Source organism: Macaca fascicularis, chromosome 15 (genome assembly GCF_037993035.2).
Source record: "Macaca fascicularis isolate 582-1 chromosome 15, T2T-MFA8v1.1".
In the NCBI taxonomy this organism is placed as follows: Eukaryota; Metazoa; Chordata; class Mammalia; order Primates; family Cercopithecidae; genus Macaca; species Macaca fascicularis.
This window is the reverse complement of record NC_088389.1, coordinates 44,240,253-44,267,015: the sequence shown is the minus strand read 5'-3', so window position 1 is coordinate 44,267,015 and position 26,763 is coordinate 44,240,253. Positions and strand designations below refer to the sequence as shown.

General features: G+C 40.9%; 1 pseudogene; it reads right to left on the bottom strand.

Moving 5' to 3' along the window:
• Positions 1 to 5,826: 5,826 nt before the first annotated feature.
• Positions 5,827 to 25,404, bottom strand: LOC102118517 (programmed cell death protein 2 pseudogene; annotated as a pseudogene).
• Positions 25,405 to 26,763: the final 1,359 nt, after the last annotated feature.

Genomic DNA, 26,763 nt, shown 5'->3' with positions numbered 1-26,763 from the left:
CTCACTTCTCTCTGGTCTTTAATGAAGTGTCATCCCTTCAGAGAGGATCTACCTGGTCCCCTTGGCCAAAACAGGACTTCATGTCTCTTTGGGTCTTCACCCTGCTTTCTGTTTCTATATAGCACTTGACATGTGGCACAATGTTTGTTTTTATACTTATTTATCTGTTTATCATCTATCTCCCTCTCCGAATGTAAGCTCCATGATGGAAAATTTTCTTTTTCACTGCTATACTTCCAGATTCTGATACACAGTAAGTGCTAAATAGATGCTGTTGAACAAATGAATATTCCTGGAAAAGAATTCAGCATCATGGAACTCAAGTTTTCATGTATGTCACAAAAACGGTGTCCTTGAATAATTCCTTTATCTCAGACGCAAATTTCTAAGCCAGTTGGTGTAACTTTAACTTGGTTGCACAAATTAACATCAGCTCTGTGAAATTAGATTTTAACCCAGAAGTGCAGACAACTCTTAAAATAGCTCATGTTTCCATTGGAAGTAACATCTAGATATCCCTTTCTTTCTCCTCTCATTTAACCAGCCCTTACTCTGTGCCAGATATCATGCTAATCATTGGACATATATTTTTCTCAATGAATCCTCACAATGACCACGTGAGAAAGAGATTATTATGTTCATTTTGTAGATAAGGAAGAAGATTCAAAGGTTTTAAGCAAATTCCTCAGAAAAAGAATGAGTTTATGGATCCATTTTGGGAGAATTGCCATGATGGCAATACTGAGTTTTCCAATCCATGAACATAGGATGTCTTTTAATTTATTTAGATCTTCTTTAATTTCTGCCAGCAGTGTTCTGCAGTTGTTAGTATACATGTCTAGCACTTCATTTGTTAAATGTAATATAGTTTATTCTTTATTTTATTTTATTATGAATGAAATGTTTGTTTGTTTTAAATAGAGACAGGGGCTCCCTATGCTGTGCAGGCTGGTCTCAAGCTCCTGGGCTCAAATCATCCCACCACCTCAGGCTTTCAGGTAGCTGATACTATAGGTGTATACCACTGCACCAGGCTGGGATGTTTTTTATTCTTTTGTTGTTTTATTGTGAATGGAATAATTTAATTGAGTTGCGTGTTGTTAACACATGAAAATACAATTCATTTTTATACATTCTTCTTGTATTTTCACTGCTAGTAGTTTTTCTGTGGATTCCTTGAGGCATTTTATACGTAAAGGTTCATGTCATCTCTGAATAAAGGCAATTTTACTTTTTCCTTTCCAATTTGCGTGACTTTGTTTACCTTATTGCATTGGTGAAAACTTCCTGTACAATGGTAAATAGAAATGATGAAAGCAGATATCCTTCCCTTGTTCTTGATCTTAACAGTAACGCATTCATTCTTTCACCATTAAGTATGATGGTAGCTGTGGCTATTTTATAGATACCTCTCTCTTCCTAATTTCTTGGGATTTTATCAATAATGCTAGTTGTTGGATTTTGTCCAGTGTTTTTTCTGAGTCTATTGAGATGATTATATAGTATTTTTCTTTTTATTTTATTAATATGGTGTATTACATTAACTGATTTTCATTTGCTGAACCAACTTTGTGTTCTTGTGACAAAGCTGATGTGGTCATGATGTATGATCCTTTGAATATGCTGCTAAATTCACTTTGCTAGTATTTTGTTGAGGAGTTTTGCATCTACATTCATAAGAGATAGTAGTCTGTAGTTTTCTTGTGATATCTCTGTCTGGTTTTGGTTTCAGGATAATATTACTATTATTGAATGGGCTAAGAAGTGTTCTTTTCTATATTTTTTAAGAGTTTGTGAAAAATTGATATTATTTCTTCTTTAATATGTGATAAAATTCACCAGTGAAGTCATCTGGGTCTGACCTCTCCTTTTGGCAAAAATTTTCATTTAATTACATTATGACTGACACCAAGTGTTCATAATATTCCTTTATAACCTTTTTTATTTATGTTAAGACGCTAATAATGGCTCCCCTTTCATTCTTGATTTTAGTAATTTGTGCCTTCTCTCTTTTGTTCTTGGTCAATCTAGCTAAATGTTATTAATATTTTATCTGATCTTTGTTATGTTGTTTTTTCCTGCTTGTTTGGTGTTTATTTACTCTTCTTAGTTTTTTAGGATCAAAGTTTAGGTTATTTATATAATCACAATGTGAGGCCTTAGTAATGCACTCCTTATTCCCTTCAATTTCATACCTGTTATAGGCATTCAAAGTATTAAATTTCTCTCTAAGCACTTTTTTAGCTGCATCTGATAAATTTTGGTATATTATGCTTTCATTTTCAATAAGTTACAGATATTTTCCAACTGCCCTTGTGATTTCTTCTTTAACCAATTTGTTATTTAGAAATGTTTAATTTCCTAAATCTTCCTCTATTGTTCATTTCTAATTTAATTCTATTATGAGAGAAAACATATTTTGTATGATTTCAATCTTCTTAACCTTATTGAGACTTGTTCTATGGTCTGTTTTGAAAAATGTTTCATGTGTGTTCAAAAAGAATGTGAATTCTGCTGTTCTTGGGCAGAGTGTTCTATAGATATTAATTGCTTCAAGTTGGTTGATAGTGCTGTGTAATTCCTACTGTTGTGAACACCCTCAAACCCAGGGCCACTCTAAGGATATCCCTAATCCCATATTTCTGTCTCTAGACACAAATTATTGGAACTTTTGATTTCCATCCATTAAATCCATAACAGAGGCTCGGTAGAACTCAGCAAAGCAACACAACAAAGCACAGCTCAAAGTGCAAGCTTGCCAGGAGACAACAACATAACTCAAAGAGTACCAGCCAGCAAGCAACAGCTCAACATGGCAGACAGCTGAGTCGGTGGTAAGCCAAAGCAAGAGAAGAAAAAACCCTAGTGATGGTGGTCATTATCTAGACATTGTACTGACAGCTCCAACTGTAGTCACCTCACAGATGTGGCATGGGCCTGCCACCCAAACTTTGGTTTGGGGCTTGAGTCTGATGATGCCGTAATGAGAGTAGGAAAAGGTTTATTGCTCACAAAATGGAGTTTTCTGGAGAGATGAGGAAAGGTTCTCACAGTGGTCCCACCCCTGCTCCAACCCCCTCACCAAAAAAAACTGCTTAAGAGAGCAAGCAAAGAAGACTGAGTTGGGGTTTTAAGATGTGATTAAAAGATGGGGATGCAGTGAGGGTTCCCAAGTGTGTAGGCTGAAGCTTGCACGGTATGTATTCTCCAGTTATTGTTATTGAATTGTGTTTTTCTTTTCAATTCTTAGTTTTTATTTCATGCATTTTTGAGCCCGTGTTATAAGGTACACATATAAGTGTTATATTTCCCTTGTGTATTTGCTCTTATATTATTATGAAATATCCCTCTTTGTCTGTAGTACTATTTCTTGTTGTTGTTGTTGTTGTTGTTGTTAGACACAAGGTCTCGCCGTTGCCCAGGCTGGAGTGCAGTGGCATGGTCATAGCTTACTGTAACCTCAAACTCCTGGGCCCGAGTGATTCTTCTGCCTCAGCCTCATGAGTAGCTAGGACTACGGGTGCATGCCACGATGCTCAGCTTATTTCTTGTCTCAAAGTCTATTTTTGTGATGTTATTATGGCCACTCTAGCTCTCTTTTGGTCACTGCTTGCAGGGCATATCTTTTTTCTTTTCTTTTCTTTTCTTCTTAGATGAAGTCTCACTCTGTTGCCCAGGCTGGAGTGCAGTGGCGTGATCTCGGCTCACTACAACCTCCACCTCCGGGGTTCAAGCGGTTTTCCTGCCTCTGTCTCCCAAGTAGATGGGATTACAGGCATGCACCACCATGCCTGGCTAATTTTTATATTTTTATAGAGACGGGGTTTCTCCATGTTGGTCATGCTGGTCTCAAACGCCTGACCTCAGGTGGTCTGTCCACCTCAGCCTCCCAAAGTTCTGGGATTATAGGCGTGAGCCACTGCGCCCTGCCAGCATATCTGTTTTCTATCCTCTATATTTTAAATTATCTGTGTCTTTGAATCTAAGGTGTGTCTTTTATACAGAGCATGTAGTTGAATTGTGCTTTTTTAAAAATAGAATCTGACCATCTCTTCCTTTTGATTGGGATAATTAGACCATTCACTTCTAATGTAATTGTTGATAGGTTGGATTTATATTTGCCATTTCATATTTTTTTCTATATATCTTCTATCTTTTTATTCTGTTTCTTCTTTACTTCCTCATTTTGTATTAAATATTTTTGTATACCATTTAACACCTACATATTCCTTAGTTATTTTCTTGCTGGTAGCTCTAGGATTATAATATGCATGTTAACTCACCACTATGTACTTCATAATACTAACTCCATTCTAGTAAAATATAGAAACTTTGCTTCTGTATAGCCCCATTCCTTCTTTTCCTCCTTTGTGCTGATATGTATGTGTATGCATGTGTATATATACATACGCACACACACAGACATTCACATACACACATACTTATATATACACACATATATACATTTTATATATACACGTATATACATTTTATATACACACATCTATATTATCTGGTTATAAACCTAATAATACAATGATAATATTATTGTTTTATGAAATCTTTTATCTTTTTAAGAAGGTAAGAGAATGAAACAAAAATATATAGTGTGAGTGCCATATGGTGCTATATTTTCTTATAGCATTTACAGGTTAATATAAGACTCTCTTAAATTAACTTATGTATTTACTATTTCTGGTAGTTTTCATTTTTTCCTGTGGATTAAAATTACAACCTGGTGTCAATTCCTTTTGGCCCAAAGGACTGTTTATAGTATCTTGTAAAGCAGATCTTCTAGCCACAAATTATCTCAGCCTATTTATTATTTATCTGGGAATAGCTTTATTTAGCTTTCATTTATGAAGGACAGTTTTGCTTAATATAGAATAGTAGTTATTTTTTTCTCAGTTTTTTTTGTTTGTTTGTTTTGTTTTTTGTTTTTTTTAGACAGAGCCTCACTCTGTTGCCCAGGCTGGAGTGCAGTGGCATGATCTCAGCTCACTGCAACCTCCGCCTCCCGGGTTCAAGTCATTCTCCTGCCTCAGCCTCCTGAGTAGCTGGGATTACAGGTGTGCGCCACCATGCCCGGCTAATTTTTGTAGTTTTAGTGGAGACGGGGTTTCCCCATGTTGGTCAGGCTGGTGTGGAACTCCTGACCCTGTGATCTGCTGGCCTTGGCCTCCCATAGTGCTGGGATTATAGGTGTTAGCCACCGTGCCCGGCCTTTTTTCCCAGTATTTTTAATATGTCCTATTGGTCTTCATTATTTTAGATGAAAAATCAGGAATTAAAAGTGCTGTACTTTCCTGTACATAATGAATCATTTTTCTCTTTCTGCTTTTAAGATTTTCTTTGTCTTTGAACACTTTGACTATGTTATGTTTAGGTGTGGATCTTTTTGTATTTATCTTACTTGAAGTTTGTTGTGCCTCTGTGCTATCTTAATTTTTTTTCTCGAAGTTGCAGTTTTCTATCATTATTTCTTTTTTCTCATCTTTGCAGATTTATTTCTATGCACATATACATATACAAATATTTTTACAAGAATAGGGTCATACCGTGAATACCACCTATAATGGTATCTCGGCTGTCAATATAGGTGTGTGTAATTAAGACTGTGTAGACTTCCACTGCGGATGTACCAAAATTTATTTAATTCCTTGTCACTGGATACTTTTGCTTCACTAATATGTAGACACTGTAAGCAATGCTTCGACATCTCTGCACCTCTATTTTTGGTATAAGTGTTTCCTTAGGATGAAGTCCCAGAAATTGAATTGCAAGGTATAAAAGATTATTAACGTTTTTTAAGGCTTTAAGATGCCTTTACAGTGTATCTGTTACATCCTGCTTCCACACAAATTATTCTGTAGAGCCAGTACCCAAGCTGCAGCTCTCAGCCCAGGTGAAGATATCCAGGATGCCCCAGTCAATGCTCTTGCCCAGTCTGCCAGCCTTCAGGTAGTTTAGGAGCTGAGGCATAACCTGGAATTCAAACATTCTCTTGGCATCACAAAGGATATTCTCTGGAATATCCTTTTCTTGAGGAATATTTTCACCTGAAATCCAGATGGGGGCAATACCTCTGCCATATCTGAGAATCTGTTCCGGTTCAAAGGCTATCTGAGTTTTGAACTTCTGAAAAATGTTATCTTCCCTGGATTCATGTTTTGCCATGGAATCCAGTTCTTCGTCAAGTGCATCACCCATGCTCCCTATAATCTCCGAGTAATCTTCCTTTTCCACAACTTCAGGTGTAATCTCATCTTTTGCTTCTATTACAATTGCAAATTCTGGAAAAAGGAAGTCGTGGTCTGGAATTATGTGGTCCAAATGATCTGATTGTGTACAAGCCTGTTTATATGTCAATTTCTGGTCTAGGCTCTGATGCTCCTTGCTGCAGTAATACGCTTTGTGGCATCTGGAGCATGTTTTGGGGCCTAAACAGCCACAAACTCTGCAGAGACCAGCACTAGACTTAAGTTGGAGACACACTGATTGTCCTGTTTCTGGGGAAGGATTCTCAGAAGGTGGCTCATATGAGTAAAAATAATTTTTCCTGGGTAGCTGATTCCTAAAAACTCGCAGGCCGGCACAGCACGGCGGCTCACGGCAGTAGAAGAGGAAGATGCCACGGTGGAAGGCGTCGGCGCGGCAGACAGCAGCGCGTACATCTGTAGCAGGAAGGAGAGCAGGCGGCTGCACAGCGCGCAGGCCAGGGCCTGATCCGCAGCCTGACCGCGCCCAGCCACGCCGGCCGCCCGCTCCTCTACCATTATTTCTACAAATTTTTTCTTCCTTTTTCTTCTCTCCTCTCATTCTGGGACTCCCACTGTATGTGTGTTTATATACTTGATGTCCCAAAAGTCTTTAAGGCTCTATTCATTTTTCTTCAATTTTTATCTTCAAGTTCACTGATGGATTCTTTTGCCATCTTGAATCCTCTGTTAAGGTCCTCTAGGTGAATTTCTCATTTCAGTTATTATACCTTCAACCCCAGCATTTCTCTTTGATTCTTTTCAATAATTCCTATCTGTTTATTGAGATTCTCTATTTGTTAATTCAATGTTTCCATACTTTCCTTTAATTTTTTAAATGTGATTTTTTTTTTTTAGCCCTTTGAACATATTTAAATAGCTGCTTTGATGTCTGTCTGATAAATCAAATACCTAGAATCACTCGTAGGGAGTTTCTGTCATTTCCCCTTTTTCTTTACCCTGAATCATATTTTCTTTCTTTGCATGTCTCATTTTTGTTGGTGGTGTTTTTGAAAACTGAAGATTCTAGTTTTATATTGTAGCAACTCTAGATTCTATATTTCCACCGTGAAGGTTTGTTCTTTTTAAAATTTGTTCATTGTTTAGTAACCTACCTGAGTTAAATCTATCTCCCTAGTGATATGGAGCTGCTGATATCTCTGCCCAGATTTAATTCTTGTTTTTGTCTTTAAGACTGACTTCTTAAGGCTCATCCCTGTGTCTATGTAGCCCACTAGTCAGCCAATGATTGGACATAGGTTGTGCTGAAGTGCCTCAAGCAAGTAAGGATTTTGTCTTGTGCTGAAATTTGTGTGTGGGTAAGGGAATAGATTCAAAGTTCAGGCCACTGTTAAGTCTACTCCAGCATTTTAATTTCAGCTAGGCCCTTCTGGGTCTCCTATGCACATGTGTCCAGCCTCAGGGTCAGCCAGAATTGTGTATATTGTTTGTACTGTCTTCGGTCTCTGCTGCTCATATGTGCACCCTCAGCCAGAAATATGCTTGCCTTAACCATGACTGTAATATCAGACAAGTAGAGCCATTGGCCCTCCCTCCTCACTTGATGCCAGGATAATCACTTTCACCAGTGCTGCTGGATATGGGTATCTGTTGCTCCAAACTGAATAAGTGTAGCTGTCTGTCCTCATGGGCCTGCCATGTCCTGGCAGAATCTCAGCACCAACTAAGCTGGGAAGAAGGTAGAAGTTAGGATCAGCCCCAGGTAAAGGCATCACACTTCCACTGTTCTTACCCAAAGTTCAATAGTTTTTCAAACATAAATGCTTCTGGAATTATTTTGTGCCTTTAGTTGATTTCAAGAGGAGTAAAAGGGTTGTTTTATCAATTTTGTCCAGCTTTATGGGTATTTTTTCGGGAAAATATTGCTGGTCTCCTTACTAGACCATAGCCAGAAGTCTGAAATTTCAAGCTATAATTTTATATGCAAGTTAACTATCCCTGGTCATGTGTTCTTACTGTGCCATGTGGCCTCCCTTATGTTGCTTTAGCATCTGACAATTTACAAAGTGTTTTTCACAAGTATTACCTAGTACCCAAGACAACTCCATAACATTTTTGTTCTTGTTTTTTCTAGTTTTAGAGCTGAAGCAATTGAAGTATAAGAGATACTGGAGATAAATATTTACAAAGAGAAAACTTGAGTTTGGAGAAAAGAACATTAACCAAGAATGTAAAACGAATCAACAACCATGTCAGAATAGGAACCTGGGTCTTCCATTTCCCAGCTGAGGGTCTTTGTGCATCACCCACTTGCCTTCTTTTGGAAGAGCACTGGGGATAAAAATACTCCTCCTCCCTCCTCCACCCCACCTGCATCATGCACTTACTGGTATGAGGAAAAAGCACAAGTCAAAGGGCAATAGACCATTGGCACTCCCTGCCCCTAGAGGGTGCTGCTCTTTCTATAACATGAACACAGGTTGTCTAGAAAAGTGATTTAAGTGTGAAAGCATTTTTGATTATGGCAATTGCATACATTCTAACAATCTAATTCTAGCTGGATTAATCTGTCTTTAGTATATGGCTATTAATAATTTACATTATTCTCTTTGGTAATATATTTCTGTTCAAAGTGTCCATTAACATTGCTTTTTCTCAGGGACTTTCCCTCAACTCCTGGGTTTTAGTTGTAGTTTGTAGCAGCCTATTGAAGCATTCATGAGTGAGGATTTAATCAGGCAATTTTTGCAAAATTGAAGATCAGTTTTCAATGAAAGGAGATGACAAAATATTATAGTATTAAAATAAGTAGATATCTGTATATCGTAGTTACAAAATGAAAAATAAAAATCCTTCCAAACTGCTCTGAAATTCCTCCTGCTTCATAAATATGGGCTTTCTGATTCTTCTGAGGGCAGATTTCTTTGTTTTGCTGCGATTTTGTTTTTGACTGGGAAACTTATTCTTTTTGTTTAAGTACAAATGGCAAGTTCAAAATGGAATGTGTGGTGGACATTCTCTGGTTGCCCCTCTAGACTCTCTGCCCTTCTCTGCCTTACTCTGTGCCCAAAGAGGTGACCTCTAAGGACTGTAACAATTAGCTCCCCTGCCCTTTGGCTTCTGATTGATTTGACCAATGGAGGTACCAGCAGGAAAAGAGCATAAGAGGAGAGAGAGGTTGGTGGATTTGCTCCCCTAGCTCTCTTGCAGCTAGCTGTGGTTTGGCAGTGCCCTGGTGCCTCCCTTAAAGACACAGGTCCTGTTGGGGACCTTCTCCTATAGCTACAGGTCTCATCAGGTCCAGGTAAGGGCTCTTTCCCTCTACCTGTTCTGGCCCAGGGGTGGAAATGGCTTTGCATTTTTGCTAGTCCCTGGTGCTTGATCCACCTCTGTTGCTTTGCCCTAGTCCTGCTCTCAGGTCTGTAAATAAACACTTGATGAACTTGCAAGCCTTTCATCCCATTTGAGTTCTGGGACCTTCTAGACTCAGGCTGATACAGCAAGCTAGCATTTGGAATAAAATGAAAAAGAAAAAGAAGAGGGCCTGTGAGGGTATCCTGAGACCAGCTTTGGTCTTAGCTCAGGTACTATTTTGCCATACGGCCTTGAGTAAGTTATTTCTTCTCTCCAACTTTAAAATTGCTCATCTGTAAAAAGAGCAGCTGGGCCAGGTGTGGTGGCTCATGCCTATAACCCAGCACTCTGAGAGGCCGAGGTGGGCAGATCACCTGAGCTCAGGAGTTCGAGACCAGCCTGGTCAACATGGTGAAACCCCATCTCTACTAAAACTACAAAAATTAGCTGGGTGTGGAGACACACACCTGTAGTCCCAGCTACTCAGGAGGCTGAGGCAGGAGAATCACTTGAACCAGGGAGGTGGGGGCTGCAGTGAGCTGAGATCATGCCACTGCACTCCAGCCCGTGTGACAGAGTGAGACTCCATCTGAAAAAAAAAAAAAAAAAAGCAGTTGTACAAAACCAGAGGCTTTTGCACAGTTTTTTGCTCATGTGCCACCAAATGCATTCTGAAAAAATACATAATCAATTATTTTTAAAATTTTTCATCATGGTTTTAAATAGTTGTAAAGGGTGTAACATCCTGTGTATTGCAAATATTAATGTTTAAAATTAAACTGCTAACATCACTCCTTTAAATATATCCCATGGAATTTAAATATCACAGTAATTTTATACCCACCATCATCCATTGAAAAATTGATGAACACACTCTCCTTTAACAGTTAGAAATTTTACAATGTTCCTCTTTCTCCTTTAAATCATTATTTCCATTCTACTTCCCCCATAGAATTTTATAGGAATGTCATATTTTTTCCCGCTGCTAAGTCTCATATGGATCATCATGTCATAGTATCTAAATCAAAAACATGTTTATAGGCAAAAATTTCAGAATTTTTGTATTTCCTGGGATAATAAGGCTTTAAGGGTTAAACATTTTTCTGAATTGAGATATCAATGCTGTAAATTTTGGGATACAACTGATTAAAATTTAGATAATTGTTAAACAGAAAAAGTAAACTTAATGGGAATTCATCTCTCACTGATATGACTGGGGAAGGGTCTGGGGAGTCTTGACTAAAAGAACGTTTACTTTCCAACATTTGCCCTCAGCCCTCTGTTTGGTGCTCTCTCTCCCTCTACCCCCAACTCAGGTTTTTTTCCTCTCCAGGCAATGTCTCATGGTAAGGTTTGGGATGGATAAGAGATACACCTTTACTGTTTCAAAGGGGAGAAGGGTAGCTGAGAAAGGGAAAGTGAAAAAGGAAATCCAGGTTCACATCTTCTCATGGGAGTTATCAGGTAGGTCAGTTTTTGTTGTTGTTGTTGTTGTTGTTTTGCATGTCTGTGTGTGTATGTTTGTGTGTGTGTGTGTGTTTGTGTTTTGAGACACAGTCTTGCTCTATCGCCCAGGCTGGAGTGCAATGGCACGATATTGGTTCACTGCATCCTCTGCCTCCTGGGTTCAAGCAATTCTCCTGCCTCAGCTTCCTGAGTAGCTGGGATTACAGGCACATGACACCATACCCCGCTATTTTTTTTTTTTCTTCTTACTTTAAGTTCTGGGATACATGTGCAGAACGTGCAGGTTTGCTACATAAGTATACATATGCCATGGTGGTTTGCTGCACCTATCAACCCATCATCTAGGTTTCAAGCCCCGCATGCATTAGGTATTTGTCCTAATGCTTCCCCTCCCCTAGCCCCCCACCCCCTCACAGGTCCCAATGTGTAATGTTCCCCTCCCTGTGTCCATGTGTTCTCATTGTTCAACTCCCACTTATGAGTGAGAACATGCAGTGTTTGGTTTTCTCTTCTTGTGTTACCTTGCTGAGACTGATGGCTTCCAGCTTCATGTTCCGGCAAAGGACATGAACTCATCATTTTTTATGGCTGCATAGTATTCCATGGCATATATGTGCCACATTTTCTTTATCCAGTCTATCATTGATGGACATTGGGTTGGTTCCAAGTCCTTGCTATTGTAAATAGTGCTGCAGTAAACATACATGTGCATATGTCTTTATAGTAAAATGATTTATAATCCTTTGGGTGTATACCCAGTAATGGGATTGCTGGGTCAGATGGTATTTCTGGTTCTAGATCCTTGAGGAATCACCACACTGTCTTCCACAATGGTTGAATGAATTTACACTCCCACCAACAGTGTAAAAGCATTCTTATTTCTCCGCAACCTCTCCAGCATCTGTTGTTTCCTGACTTTTTAATAATTGCCATTCTAGGCCGGATGCGGTGGCTTACACCTGTAATCCCAACACTTTGGGAGGCCGAGGCGGGCGGATCACGAGGTCAGAGATCGAGACCATCCTGGCTAACACAGTGAAACCCTATCTCTACTAAAACTACAAAAAATTAGCCGGGCGTGGTGGCAGGCGCCTGTAGTCCCAGCTACTCAGGAGGCTGAGGCAGGAGAATGGCGTGAACCCGGGAGGCGGAGCTTGCAGTGAGCTGAGATCGTGCTACTGCACTCCAGCCTGGGCGACAGAGCGAGACTCCGTCTCAAAAAAAAAAAAAAAAAAAAAAAAAAAAAAAAAATTGCCATTCTAAGTGGTATAAGATCACACCCGGCTAATTTTTGTATTTTTAGTAGAGACAGGGTTTCACAATGTTGGCCGGGTTGGTCTTGAACTCCTAAGCTCAGGTGATCTGCTTGCGTCACCGTCCCAAAGTGCGGGTTTATAGGCATGAGCCACCGCACCTGGCCTCAGGCAGGTAAGTTTTAGGAAATTGTACACACGGAAACTGAGAATCTAGAAATGGAGTATCTTAAAAAACTGTGTGTGGTGACTCTACCTTGCAAATTGTATCCCCTGTGGATGAGCCCCCTAATTTGAAGGCCACTGGGCTTGGTGGTGTCTGAAGGGCACCCCTAAATGGGTAGCTTCACAGAGTCATGTCTCAGAGAGCCAGTTCTGGAGTATGACTTGGGCAACTTTCTTCACAGAAGCTTCGTGCCTCCGTTTCCTTATGTGTAAAATGGGGATGTATACAGCTCTAACTTGTAGGGGATTCTTTAGGAGTTAAGTGAGATATTGTTTATGAAGCACCTGGTATATGGCAAATGCTCAAAACAGATTCAAAGGATTGAAAAGATTCCTCCCAACTCTGACACACTCTGGGAAGGGGCCCAGGGATCCCTGAATCACCTGTTCCTCCATTGAAGTCCTATTTTAAGGCAATGAGCTGCCATTATAAACATCATGATGTCCCTGTAATGAAAAGCAGAGTACTCCAGGATCTTTGGCTCATTTTTTTTATTTGGTGTTTTGGTTTTGGTTTTGGTTTTGGTAAATTTTACTGTCTACTGAGGCTTTTCTGATTTTTCAACATTTATCCACAGGTCTTGACCTTTACCATCTCAGGGAGGTTGATATATCCAGTGATTCATGCAGTAGAAGCAATGGGCCATGGATCGCTAGAGAGATTCATGGTCTAGAGACCAGCTTGGCTGTCTTAACAGGGCTCCCCCATTTCTCAGAGAAAAAGTTATAACCAGGCTATGTGTGCAGGCTGTGTGAGCCCAGAAAATGACAGTTCCTGCTTTCCAGGAATGGGAATAAACAGATATTCACTGTACTCTCCTGGAAAAACTGAGGTTGCCTAGGGGCCAATTTTGAATCAGGCAATCCAACATTTGAGGTTTTTGCCAGAGAAACAAAATGAGACATTGATATGCTAAGAAGTTGCTAACTGAGTCAGTTTTGCTGGCGGCCTGCTCTGATGTGACTTCTGTGCTAACATTATTGCTCAGACACTAGGCCCACACAATGGCTACCCTGCTGACTGCCACTTTGCCACTAGAATGTGGGGCCTCCCTGGCACATCAGCAGGCTGAGTTCTGAATTCTCAGTTTCATTTCCTACTGATACAGCGGAATGCTGCTGTTTTCCTTTTATAAAGAAACCATTTGTGTATATTGCCCCTTATTTGGGTTTCTTCATTACCATGTCTCAGAGCACAGTTTTAATTTATAGAATCTTGGCAGCTTTATCTAAATGATTTCTTATTTTGAAATTTAATTTTATTCTCGTATTTTTTGAGAAGAATGAAAATCAGTGATGAGTATGGTAGATTGAACACATTAGTGGTCGCAGTTCTTTATCCCTTCCCGTATTCACGCCTGATACCATGTAATTGTGCATATTCTACCAATCTGGCTCAGGGTCAGCTATGGGACTTGTCTTCACCAACGGGATGCTAGCAAATGTGATTTAAACAGAGACTTGAAAAATGTCTGCACAATTGAGCTTGTCTACTTTTGTTCGTCGGCCATTACCAAGTGCAGGTGCCTGTGCTAGGCTGCTGGAGGATGAGAGACATGTGGACCAGAATCAAGTGGCCCTGCTTGTCCCGGTCAACCTAGATTAGCTAAGAACCAGCCAAGCCCAGACACGAAGCAATCCCTGCTAAGACAGAAAGAACATGTCCACAGATCTATGGACTCGTGAATCAAATTCTTGCTCATTATTTGAAGCCACTGAGTTTTGGGGTTGTTTGTTGTATAGCATTGTTGTGATAATAGTTAGTGGCCTAGAATATGCAGTGGCAGACCTGTGTTTCTGGAGCAGAATCCAAGGGAACACAGCCCTTGTGCGACACCTCCCAGGGACTTGGGAAATAGTGATAAACAGAGAAGGAGGGAACCTTACTAAGGCGACTCAAACACTTCCACTGTGCACGTAGGGGATCCACATCAGTGAGATTCAGCAGAGTAAAGTAAACATAAGTACAGGCTCCAGAGTTGGGCTCCTGGGTCCAAAACCCAGATTCATTTATGAGCTTCACGTTCTTGAGCAAGTTACTTTACCTTTTGGACCTCCGTTTCCTCCTTTGTAAAACAGATAGATAACAAATAATACCTACGTCATAAGGTTGTTAGGAGGATTAGATTTAAAAATTTTTTAATTTATTTTTAACGACACGTATATGTAGTTATGGTATACAGCATGATGTTTTGAAATGATGTAGAGTGGCTAAATTGAGCTATTTAATGTATGCATTATCTCACCTGCTTTTTTGTGGTAAGAATACTTAAAATCTACTCTCTTGGTGATTTTCTTACCACATTTTCTTTATCCGTTCAGTTGCTGATGGACAGTTAGGTTGATTCCATATCTTGGTTATTATGGATAATGCGGCAGTGAACATGGCAGTGCAGATACCTCTTTGACATACTAATTTCATTTCCTTTGGATCTATATCCAGTTGTGGGATTCCTGGATCATATGATAGTTCTGTTATTAATTTTTTGAGAAATATGCATACTGTTTTCCATAATGGCTGTACTAATTTACATTCCCACCAACAGTGTGCCAGGGTTTCTTTTTCTCCACGTTCTCACCAGCACTTATCTTTCATTTTTGTTTTTATAGTAGCCATTCTAATAAGTGTGAGGTGATATCTCATTCTGGTTTTAACTTGCATTTCCCTGGTGATTAGTGATGTCAAGTATTTTTTCATGGACCTGTTGCCCATTTGTTGGTCTTCTTTTGAGAAATGTCTAGGTCCTTTGCTCTTTTTTTTTTTTTTTTTTTTTCAAGACAGAGTCTTGCTCTGGCGCCCAGGCTGGAGTGCAGTGGCGTGATCTTGGCTCATTGCAACTTCCACCTCCCCGGTTCAAGCGATTCTCCTGCCTCAGCCTCCCGAGTAGCTGGGACTACAGGCGTGTGCCACCACACCTGGCTAATTTTTTTTATTTTTAGTAGAGACAGGTTTTCACTGTGTTGGCCAGGATGGTCTCGATGTCCTGACCTCGTGATCTGCCCTCCTCAGCCTCCCAAAGTGCTGGCATTACAGGTGTGAGCCACTGCACCCAGCCCCTTTGCTCATTTTTTAATAGGGTTATTTATTTTATAGCTATTGAGTTACTTGAGTTCCTTACATATCTGGGGTACTAACCCCTCATTAGATGTTTGGTTTGTAAATATTTTCTCTTGTTTTTTAGGTTATCTCTTCATTCTGATGATTGTTTCCTTTGCTGTGCAGGAACTTTGGAGTTTGATGTCATCCCATTTGTCTATTTTTGCTTTTGTTGCATATGCTTTTGGTTTCATATCCCCCCAAAATTATTATCCAGACCAATGCCATGGAATGTTTCTTGTTTTCTTCTAGTAGTCTTACAGTTTCAGGTCCACTTTTAAATGTTTAATCTATTTTGAGTTGATTTTTGCATACGGTGTGAGATAAGGGTCTCATGTCCTTATGTATGTGGATATCCATTTTCCTGAGTGTCTCTTGTTGAAGAGACTGTCCTTTCCCCATTGTGTGTTCTTGGCATCTTGGTCAAACATCAGTTGATCTTAATGCACTTGGAATGGCTCAGTGCAAGCCCTAGGTAAGTATTTGTTAAATAAATAAATAAAGTGTGACCTCATTTCTACCCACAGGCTGATCAAGCCTGGGGGACGTCTGGATTACATTTGTCTTTTGGTAGGAAGGATATATTTGCATCATGGAGGGACTGTTTCTCATTTCATATAGTCAAACATTGACTTCTGAAGAACTGAATGCATACTCAACAGCTCTAAAATATCTGGGGAAAGACAATGTGTTCCTTTTGAAACCCCAAGCTATTGTATCAATATCCTGGGCTCAGTTAATTCATCTTAATATGTTTGGGGGCAGTGCTCAATGTGAGATTTCAGGAAAGGCAAGGGGAATAATGTTATCCTTTCTTTAAGAGGCAGGGAAGGGTACACTACATTTCAGAAAGATATCCATTCCAAATTATTAAAATAAAAGTTTTGATACTTAGAGAGGTAATCCCCAATTACTTGAAAAATCTCAGCTAAAAATATTTATTTCTTTGAAGAATCTCCAAAGCCATGACTGTATTGCATGATTATTATTATCATTATTATTATTATTGTTTGAAACAGAGTCTCGCTGTGTTGACAAGGCTGGAGGGCAGTGATCTCAGCTCACTGCAACCTCCACTTCCCGGGTCCAAGTGATTCTCCTGCCTCAGCCTCCCAAGTAGCTGGGATTGCAGGCACATGCCACCACACCCAGCTAATTTTTGTATTTTTGGTAGAGACGGGGTTTCACCATGTTGGCTAGGCTGGTCTCCAACTCCTGACCTCAGGTGATCCGACTGCCTTGGCCTCCCAAAGTGTTGGGATTACAGGCATGAGCCACCACACCAGACTCCATTGTTTTTAAAAGTAACAGATGCAAGTCAAAATCTCATGGCCCTGCTATGGTAGGGAAGGCACAAGGAGTGTGTGTGTGTGTGTGTGTACATGTGTGTGCAGAGATGTGCTTTCTCCTGAGTAAGAGTCTCTGCTATCTCAGAGAAAAAAATGAGATTGTGCGATTTGAACAAAAGCTTAACCTCTATCCTCCTGCTGAATTCCCTGACCACGCTTTTCTCCCTCCATCCCTCCTGTCCTTCTCCCCGATAGACATAGGTCCTTAACCAGAGCCTTTTGGGAACAGGTAGAAGGTAGAGATTTGAATTGAGTAAAACTGGAAGAACATAACCATCCCCATGTACCCAAATAATGGAAAGAGAAATTGTCTAGAACTCAATTAAATCCATATAAGCAAAATAACATGAAATCTTTAATAGGAGCTCTAAATTGCTAAGAAATTTACTGTTGGTGGGCAACCAGGGGCAAGGCTACACCCATGGCACAATAGTTGACAAAAGGTCCGTGGAAACTGCCTGGACGCTCTTAAGGACCTGAAGACCCAGCTGTGATGTTAGCTACTGGGGGGTCATTTATGTCATGGATCATGAAAAGGTCATATTTAATGTACAGTTTTAAATTGAGACAGCACTTTGGGAGGCCGAGGTGGGCAGATCACCTGAGGTCAGAAGTCTGAGACCAGCCTGGCCAACATGGTGAAACCCTGTCTCTACTAAAAATACCAAAAAAAAAAAAAAAAATTACCTGGCCCTGGTGGCAGGCACCTGTAATCCCAGCTATTTGGGAGACTGAGGCAGGAGAATCACTTGAACCCAGGAGGCAGAGGTTGCAGTGAGTGGAGACTGCACCATTGCACTCCAGCCTGGGCAACAAGAGTGAAACTCCATCTCAAAACAAAACAAACAAACAAAAAAGAGACTTAATGGTTCATTCTTTATAGCTATCTTAAAAACTACCCCAAAATATAGTGACTTTAAATAATAACCATTTTATTATGCTTCTGAATTCTGTGGCCAGGAATTTGGACAGGGTATGGAGAAGCTGACTTGTCTTTGTTCCACAATGTTTGGGACCAGGGGACTTAATGGCTGGGAGGTGAGTCAAAAGCTGGGGACTAGAATGATCTGGCATCTCTTCACTCACATGTCTGGTACCTTAGCAGGGAGGACTCAAAGACTAAGACTGTGAATTAGTTCTCTAATTAGTAGCAAATTATCACAAACGATGGTTTAGAACAATACACATTTATTATCCCACATAATGGGGGATCGGCAGGACTTTTTTGGATGGGCAGGACTCTGCTCATGAGGTTACAATCAAGGGCTAGTGTTTCATCAAAGGCTCAACTGGAGAAGAATATGCTTCTAAGCTCACTTACATAGTTGTTGGCAGAATTCAGTTCCTTTTGGGTTGCTGGACTGAGGTAGGTTCCTGGTTGCCTGTTGGACAGAGGCTGTCCTCAGTTCCTTGCCATGTGGAACTCCTAATACATGGCCACTTGTTTCATCAAAAGTGGCAAGGCAGAGTCCACTAGGCAGATGGGAGGTATAATCTCATATAACGTAGTAACAAAAGGGACATCCCCTCACCTTCACAGTATTCCACTGATTAGAAGCAAGTTACGGTCTCACCCTCACTAAGAGGAGAGGATTATGCAAAGGTGTGAATACCAGGAGATGAGGGTAAGGAAGGAGGCATCTTAGAGTCCTTCTGCCACCGATGCCCACCAGAGTGGCTACACGTGGCCTCTCAACATGGCTTAGCTTCCTCACAACATGGCGACCTCAGGGAAGTTGGACCTCTTACAGAACAGCTCAGGGATCCAAGTATGAGCAATCTAATGAAAAAAGTAGAAGCGACTTTGTCTTTTCCTAGACTTCCTCAGTCTAGGAAGTTACTCCTTATCACTTTCACAGTGGTCTACAGGTTGAAGCAGTTGCAGGTCCATCCAAATTCAAGTGGAGGAGAATTAGATTGCAGCCCTTGAGGAAGAGAGATGAAGTTATATTGTAGGAGCACATGGGATAGCTGACGTTTTCCCAGCTATCTTTGTTCTCTGCCAGTCAGCTTTATGTGGACAATAAAGGGATGACACAATAAAAGGAAGTATGACCTGCTAAGTTTGACTATATAAATGATTACTCAAGCAATGACACTATAGATAGTGAAAGGGTTGCTATTAGTAAATAAGCTGAGACAACAGGCATAAACCAGAACTGGCCAGGGCAAACTAGGATGCCTGGTTAGCCTAGACCTGCCAATATTCTCCCTGTTCCCATAGCCTGTGTGGAAGTAGTATCACTTTATCAGGTGGACTTAGCTTGGGAATCCCAAGTGTTATCCAGCAGGGATAAGCACAGTGGTTCTTCACAACAGTGGGGCTAAGAGCACTGTAGAGAAGCCCATTATGAGAAGGAACATGCAGTCAGGAAGGTGACCGAGGAGGAATGCAAGATGAATACTTTTTCAGTTACAAGCGACAGAGTCTTTCCTTAAATTATTTTAACAGAAACAAAACAAAACAAAGCAAGCAGAAAGAATATGGATTGACTCACATAACTAAAAAGTTCAAAGGAAGTACAACTTCAGGTCTGGCTGGATCTAGGGGTTCTAACCATGTCATTGGGACTGTGTCTTCCCATAGCTGGGCTCTGCTTTCCTCTGTGTTAGCTGAATTCAGGCAAGCTCTTTCCACATGGCGCCCTTTGGCTCCTCTAAGCTTAAACTATATCCTCAGAGTCATCTCAAAGGAAAAGAAAACTTTCCATTCAAGCTCTTAAATCTGGATCTCATTGGCTTGGCCTGTCACATGACCATCTTGCCAAGGGGATGGCATACATGATTGGCCAGGTCTGGGTCATTTGCCGACAGCAGTCAGGGGTAGAGCAAGTCCACCCAGAACACATAGACTGAGCATGAGAGAAGGCTTTTTCTTTAAGAAAAATTGAGACACTGCTACCAGAACTGGGGGGAATGGAAAACAGGTGCCCTCTATAGCTCTCTTTCCCAATAAACTAAAAAAGAGGGTAAGGCCGGGCGCAGTGGCTCACGCCTGTAATCCCAGCACTTTGAGAGGCCGAGGCGGGTGGATCACCTGAGGTCGGGAGTTCGAGACCAGCCTGACCAACATGGAGAAACCCTGTCTCTACTAAAAATACAAAATTAGCTGGGCCTGGTGGCACATGCCTATAATCCCAGCCACTAGGGAGGCTGAGGCAGGAGAATTGCTTGAATCTGGGAGGCAGAGGTTGCGGTGAGCTGAGATCGTGACATTGCACTCTAGCCTGGGCAACAAGAGTGAAACTCTGCCTCAGAAAAAAAAAAAAAAAAAGAGGGTAACCTTCAAGGAGGAAGCGAGAAATCCACCTTTAGGTTATAACTGCTCCGATGCTAGACCTGGCCAATTCTGGCATTTACTTCTCATGCCAGCACTAGGAAGTCACTAAAATTAGTTGTCTCGTCACCCTTTGACAGGTGCAGAAAATGCAGCATATTGGCAAAGGAGGAGGGTAGATGTATCAGTTATCTATTGCCACAGTAATGCTGTGTAACAAACCACCTCCAAAACTCAGTTACAAAAAACAATAAGCATTTACTTAGCTCTTGAGTCTGCGGGTTGGAGATTTAATCTGGATAGTTCCTCTAGTCTCCTTTGAGCTCTCTCACTCTCTGGGGGTAGCTGGCTATTGGCGGGGGGCTCACACATGTGGTGATCAGCTAGAATAACTAAACTCTGTTTCACCTTTCTCTCCTATTCTTCCAGCAGACTAGCTTGGGTATACAGTTGTCCCTGGGTATTCATGAATAACTGGTTCCAGGACCTCCACAGAAAACAAAATCTACAGATGCTCAAGGCCCTTATATGAAATGGTGTCATATTTGCCTATAACCTATGCACATCCTCCTGTAAATTTTAAATCGTTTCCAGATTGCTTACAATACCTAACACAATGTAATGCTATGTAAATAGTGGTTATTCTGTATTGTTTAGGGAATAATGACAAGAAAAAAATCTGTACGTACCCAGTACAGATGCAACCATCATAGGCCTAACTATATTTTCAATCTGTGGTTGGTTGAATCTACAAATGTGGAACCCATGGATACGAGGGCCAACTGTATTCTCGTGGTGAAGGCATAAGTGCAAGAGCAAGTGCAAATTCAGTTGCACAAGCACTTTTATTTTTACTTAGTTATTTTTTTGAGATGGAGTCTCATGCTATCACCCAGGCTGGAGTGCAGTGGTGTGACCACAGCTCACTGCAGCCTCAAGTTCTCGGGCTAAAACCATCTTCCCACCTCAGCCTCCTGAGTAGCTGGGATCACAGGTGTGCACCCCCATGCCTGGCTAATTTTTAAATTTTTTGTAGAGACAGGGTCTCACCATGTTGCCCAGGCTGGTCTTGAACTCTTGGCCTCAAGCAGTCCTCTTGCCTTGGTCTCTCAAAGTGTTGAGATTACAAGCATGAGCCATTGTGCTTGATCTGCACAAGCACTTTTAAAGTCTCTTCTTATGTGAAATTTGCTAACATCCCACTGGCCAAAGTTGCATGGCCAAACTCTGATTCAAGGAATGGGAAAGAGTCTACTTTTTTAGTGAGAACTGCAAAGTCACATGACAAAAAGGGCCAGATTCGAGGAGGTGTGCAGAATTGCCTTTAATGCAATCAATTTCCCATAGAACAAAGGGGCAAGGGTAACTGCTCATGACTCTTTAAGGTTGCTAAAGATAGATGTATGGATTTTGTTTCTCAACAGTTAGCATGAAATTCAGAAAGGATCAATCATCATTCTACCTCTATTAAAGCAGCTTTTAAAAACAGTCTTTCTTTAGCCACTGTAGAAAATGTTATGGTGATTCCTCAAAAAGTTAGAAATAGAATGACCATAAGATCCAACAACTCGAATTCTGAGTATCTATCCAAAAGAATTGAAAGCAGAGAACTGAACAGATACTTATACATGAATATTCATAGCAACATTATTCACAATAGGTAAAAGGTAGACGCAACCCAAGTGTCCATCAATGGATGAATGGATAAATGACATGTGGTATAGCTGTACAATGAAATATTATTCAGCCTTGAAAAGGAATGAAATTCTGATATACACTACAACATGAATGAATCTTTGAGATTCATTGTGCTAGTGAAATGAGCCAGATACAAAAGGACAAATATTGTGTGGTGCCCCTTATATGAGAGTGGTTAGAATAGTCAAATTCATAGAGTGATAGAAAGTAGTACAGTGGTTGCCAGGGGCAGGTAGGAGGTAATGGGAATTTAGTGTTTAATAGGTGTAGCATTTCCATTTGGGATGATGAAAAATTATGAAGATGAATAATGGTGATGGTTACACAACAATGTGAATGCACTTCATATCACTGAACTGTACACTTACAATGTTTAAAATGGTAAATATTGTGTTATATATATTCTTGCACAATTTTTTTTTTTATTTTGAGACAGTTTTGCTCTTATTGCCCAGGCTGGAGTGCAGTGGCACGATCTCGGCTCACTGCAGTCTCCACCTCCCGGGTTCTCCTGCCTCAGCCTCCCGAGTAGCTAGGATGACAGGCGCCTGCCATCACACCCAGCTACTTTTTTGTATTTTTAGTAGAGACGGGGTTTCACCACATTGGCCAGGTTGGTCTCGAACTCCTGACCTCAGGTGATCTGCCCGCCTCAGCCTCCCAAAGTTCTGGGATTACAGGTGTGAGCCACCGTGCCCGGCCTCACAATTTTTTTTAAAGTTCCTTCTCTTGATGTTGCTATTCAAAGTTTTGGTTGCGCCAACAATCAATCAACTAATATTGTTTTGCTGCCTTACCTAATAATTGCAGTGAGCTGTGCTGGCCATAAAGAAGTCATTTGCTCAGTCCCTTTCTTCAATGACCTCACAGTTAAGTTGGGAAATGGTATGTTAAAATAGAATGGCAAGGCCCAAAGAGTTTAAGAACCAATAATACAAGGCAAGGTGATAACCACACCAAGTGATGGGCCAGTGACTGCCACAGAAGCTGAGAGGCGGGGAGCTTTTAAAAATACAAATATCCAGATTCCGCCTGGATCAGAATCTTGAGATTGAAGAGAAGCTGGAAAAGTTGTACTTTTCAAAAGCTCCCAGGAAATTCAGATACCTGGCCAGGGTTAGAGAATCCTTCTAAACTATACACAACAAAATTGATTTTAGGGGGGAAAAACCTGTTTGAAGAATTACAGCTTACTGGGAACACTGGAAATTGCAAAACTTAAAATAACTTTTACCTAGTAGAAATAAGCAACAGAAAATAAAACACAAAGACTAACACTGCGTTCAGTAAATATTGACTAAACATTGATGGAAGACCCTACATCTGCATGACAAAATTGAGATAATAAAATTTGCCTAGGAAAATTGGACCTCATGGGAATAACACTACAAAAGAACATATTCATGTTACGAAGAAAGATAATCAGCAAATTTTGATGTGGACAAGCCACTGATCAATGAATCAATCTTTTTTCTGTCGAATATACAATGAAAAGACTCCATTCTGATGAAAATAATTTCAGTGTAGGCTTCTAGCTTTTTCAAACATTTCAAATATTTCACTTTTGTTAACGTGTTATTTTGAAATAATTTCAAAATTATAGAAGAGTTGCAAGAATAGGACAAAGATCTTTTGCATACCCTTTGTTCAAATTTGCCAATTCATATTCAGTCACATATAATTGCTTTATCTTATATATATATATGTATGCATATAGACATATACATATGTGTATATATTTTTTGAGAGTTGCAGATAATCATGTGTCTTTCCATCAAAAGTGTGTAGTTTCTAAGAGTGAGAAGATGATTTTACACAACCAGAAAATGATGATCAATCCAGAAATTTAACATGAATACATACTATTCTCTAATACACAACTATATTCAAATTTCACCAGTTGTCCCCAAAATGTCCTTTATAGTAATTTTTTCCCACTCTGATCCAGGAGCCAAAAAAAAAAAAAAATGTGATTCAAGATCACTTTTTGCATTTAGTTGTCATACTTATCTCTTTAGTCTCCTTTAATTTGAAACAGTTCCTTGGTCTTTCTTTGTCTTTCATAACATTGACATTTTTGCAGAATACAGGCCAGTTGTTCCGTAGAATGTCCCTCGATCTGTATTCGTCTGATGTTTCCTCATGATTAGATTCGGGTTATGCGTTTTTGGCAGGAATTCTGTGTAAGCACTGTTGGCTGTTGGTGCATCCCATCAAGAGTCACATGCTGGCAGTTTGTCCAATTACTGGTGAAAGAAACATTCCATTTTACTTTTCTATGCCTCACTCTCCTTATCTGCTAATGGAGATAACTGAGGGACATAGCTGGATGGCTTCAGGGCTAAGCTGTCATTCCAGACACGCCCCGCCCACTGGATAGTTTTGCAGATGGAAGCCATCGAGATCAACATCATCATTAATATCATCATCTCAACTATCTAGATTACCTACTGTGTGCTGGCATTCATTGCTTTTTCTAACCCTCGTGTAAAGCATGCACGTCTGTGTTATTCTCCCCATTTAACAGTTAAGGAAACTGGGGCTCAGAGACAATGGTGTGATGTGCTCAGGATCACATGGCTGGAAAGGGACTGAGCTGGGATTGGAACCCAGTTGGGTCTGAGTCCAGACAGAGCCTGAGCCCTGTACTATGACACATTGTGAGCTAATTGCATTCACAAGTGTGTTTCTCAGCAGAAGGGATGGATTATTAAAGCCTCCTTTGGGAGCCACCAGATGACAAAGGAGGAAAGGACAAGCTCTTGTCATCTTTCTTCCTCTTCTTTTTTTTTTTCCATGGCCTGGGCCCATCTCCATTGTGAGATCCAGCTGAATTAAAATCAGGACTACTGCCACAGTGGGGGGCACTGCCAACTGGATTTGGGGAAGCTGCCTTCAAAGCTGACTTTGCTCCCTTCTTGGCTGTCTAGGCCTGCTCAAATGAGGTGACTCTACCCTCATCCCATCCTGGAGCCTGAGTTTCCTTATACATGTCGAAGTTGATATGGGCTGGAAATGGTAATCATAATTACCATGCGTTTGGTGCATAACATGAATTAGGCCTTTAAATAACCCTGTGGTGTCAGGTACCTTATTTTGCCCATTTTACAGATGAGAAAAACTGAGGCTTTTATAGTTGCTAAGGTTACAATCTGCACGGTCTAAGTGCAGAGACCAGATGAGATCTTCACTAGTATGCCAGGCTTTCTCCAGGCTTCATGGGCTGGCAGGCTCCATGGAACAGGTTTATGAAACATAAGAAGCATTTATTGTTGACTCCTGGGACGGGCTACATAGATTTTGGCCTCAATGCGGATTCCTTATCTGGGTGATCTGTTTGATCTCTTTCTTTCTACTTGCCAGTATCTTGTCCTGGATCTTCGTTCTCTCTGTTTTCCCTCCTGGACTCACCTCTCTGGGGGACTGCCAAGGCCTCAGGTACCTGCTTCTCTGGAGACTTCGCCATGACCTGCAAGGTCCCCCCTTGAGGAAGTACGTTGCTGCTGGGTTGATCCCATCTCCTTCCCAACTTCTCCCTGTGTGGGGATGGGGAGGTAGAGGAATGGAAGAAAAGAAAAAAATTCCAGAGCAAAAGCTGGAATTTTGCACCGGGCTAAGACACTTCAGCCTTAAAATGGGGGTGTCTGTACTTTCTCTGCCCACTTTGGAGAAGTAGTCAATCAAACAAGAACATGCTGCCAACTTGTTTGATAAATTGCTAAGGAATTTTCTAAGACCGGATCGTGTGGGTTTTTTCCCCTTTGTGTAGAGACTTGAAAGCCCAAGTTACCCTAGCTGGGCTGTTACAAGAGAGCATTTCCCTTGTTTTTGAGGCTTAAGGAAAAGTAACTCAGCTTGAGGAAGAAAACACCATTTCGTGAACTCTTTGCCTTCATTCTTTTCCATGCCCTTTTGAGCAGACTGTTTCTCTATAAAGGCAACTTCTCCACCAGGACCTACCCACCAGATCTTAGCCAAGCCCCCAGGTTTTGTTTGGGAGCCAAAGACTTCTTCTGAGGCAACTCCCACCACCTGCTTGCTTGACACAGGCTTGACATTTGCCCATCACCTACTAGAAAAAGCCTCAGCCTCCTAACCTCCTGGGTTTCCCAAATGTTGCCAGATGTTAGCACAAAGAAATGCAGCTTTGGTGTGTCTCCACGTCACATTCCCAGTCTCTGCGAACCCTCGCAGTCCTCTCTGAGGAACATTTGAGGGTTCTGCTCAGCCCACCACGTCCCTTCTCTCAAGGCGGGGTCTCAAGAGGCTCTTTGTGTTTTGTGACCCTGCCATCTTTAGCCATAGAGGATCAGCTCCTGGTGGCACCTGAGCCAAGCTTGACTTACCCCATTCTCTCTCCTGAATTTGGATTGAGTGCAGAGACACCAGTCAGTACTTCCTGCACTGACAGAATGGTATGCTGACCATTTTGACTTCGTGCCCAGGGAAGCAGAGACGATCCCCCCACCCGGAGAGACGGTGGGAAGGAGGGAGAAGTTAGGACTGAGATATCAAGAGACTTGTGGCCCAGAGTGATGGAGAGAGAAAGCCCAGGTCCTGAAACCTTTCTAGTTCCTGACTCTGAATGCCCTCGATTCATTTCCTGCCCTTGGATACTATGATCCACCTTCTAATTTTCCTTTTTTTTTTTTTTTTTTTTTTAGTTCAGCGTGATTTCTTCTCTATTGGTTACAACTGAAAGAGTGTTGATAAGACTGGTAGGTTTTAGAATCCCCATTTTTCTTTTTCTTTTTCTTTTTTTTTTTTTTTGAGACGGAGTCTTGCTCTGTCGCCCAGGCTGGAGTGCAGTGGCCGGATCTCAGCT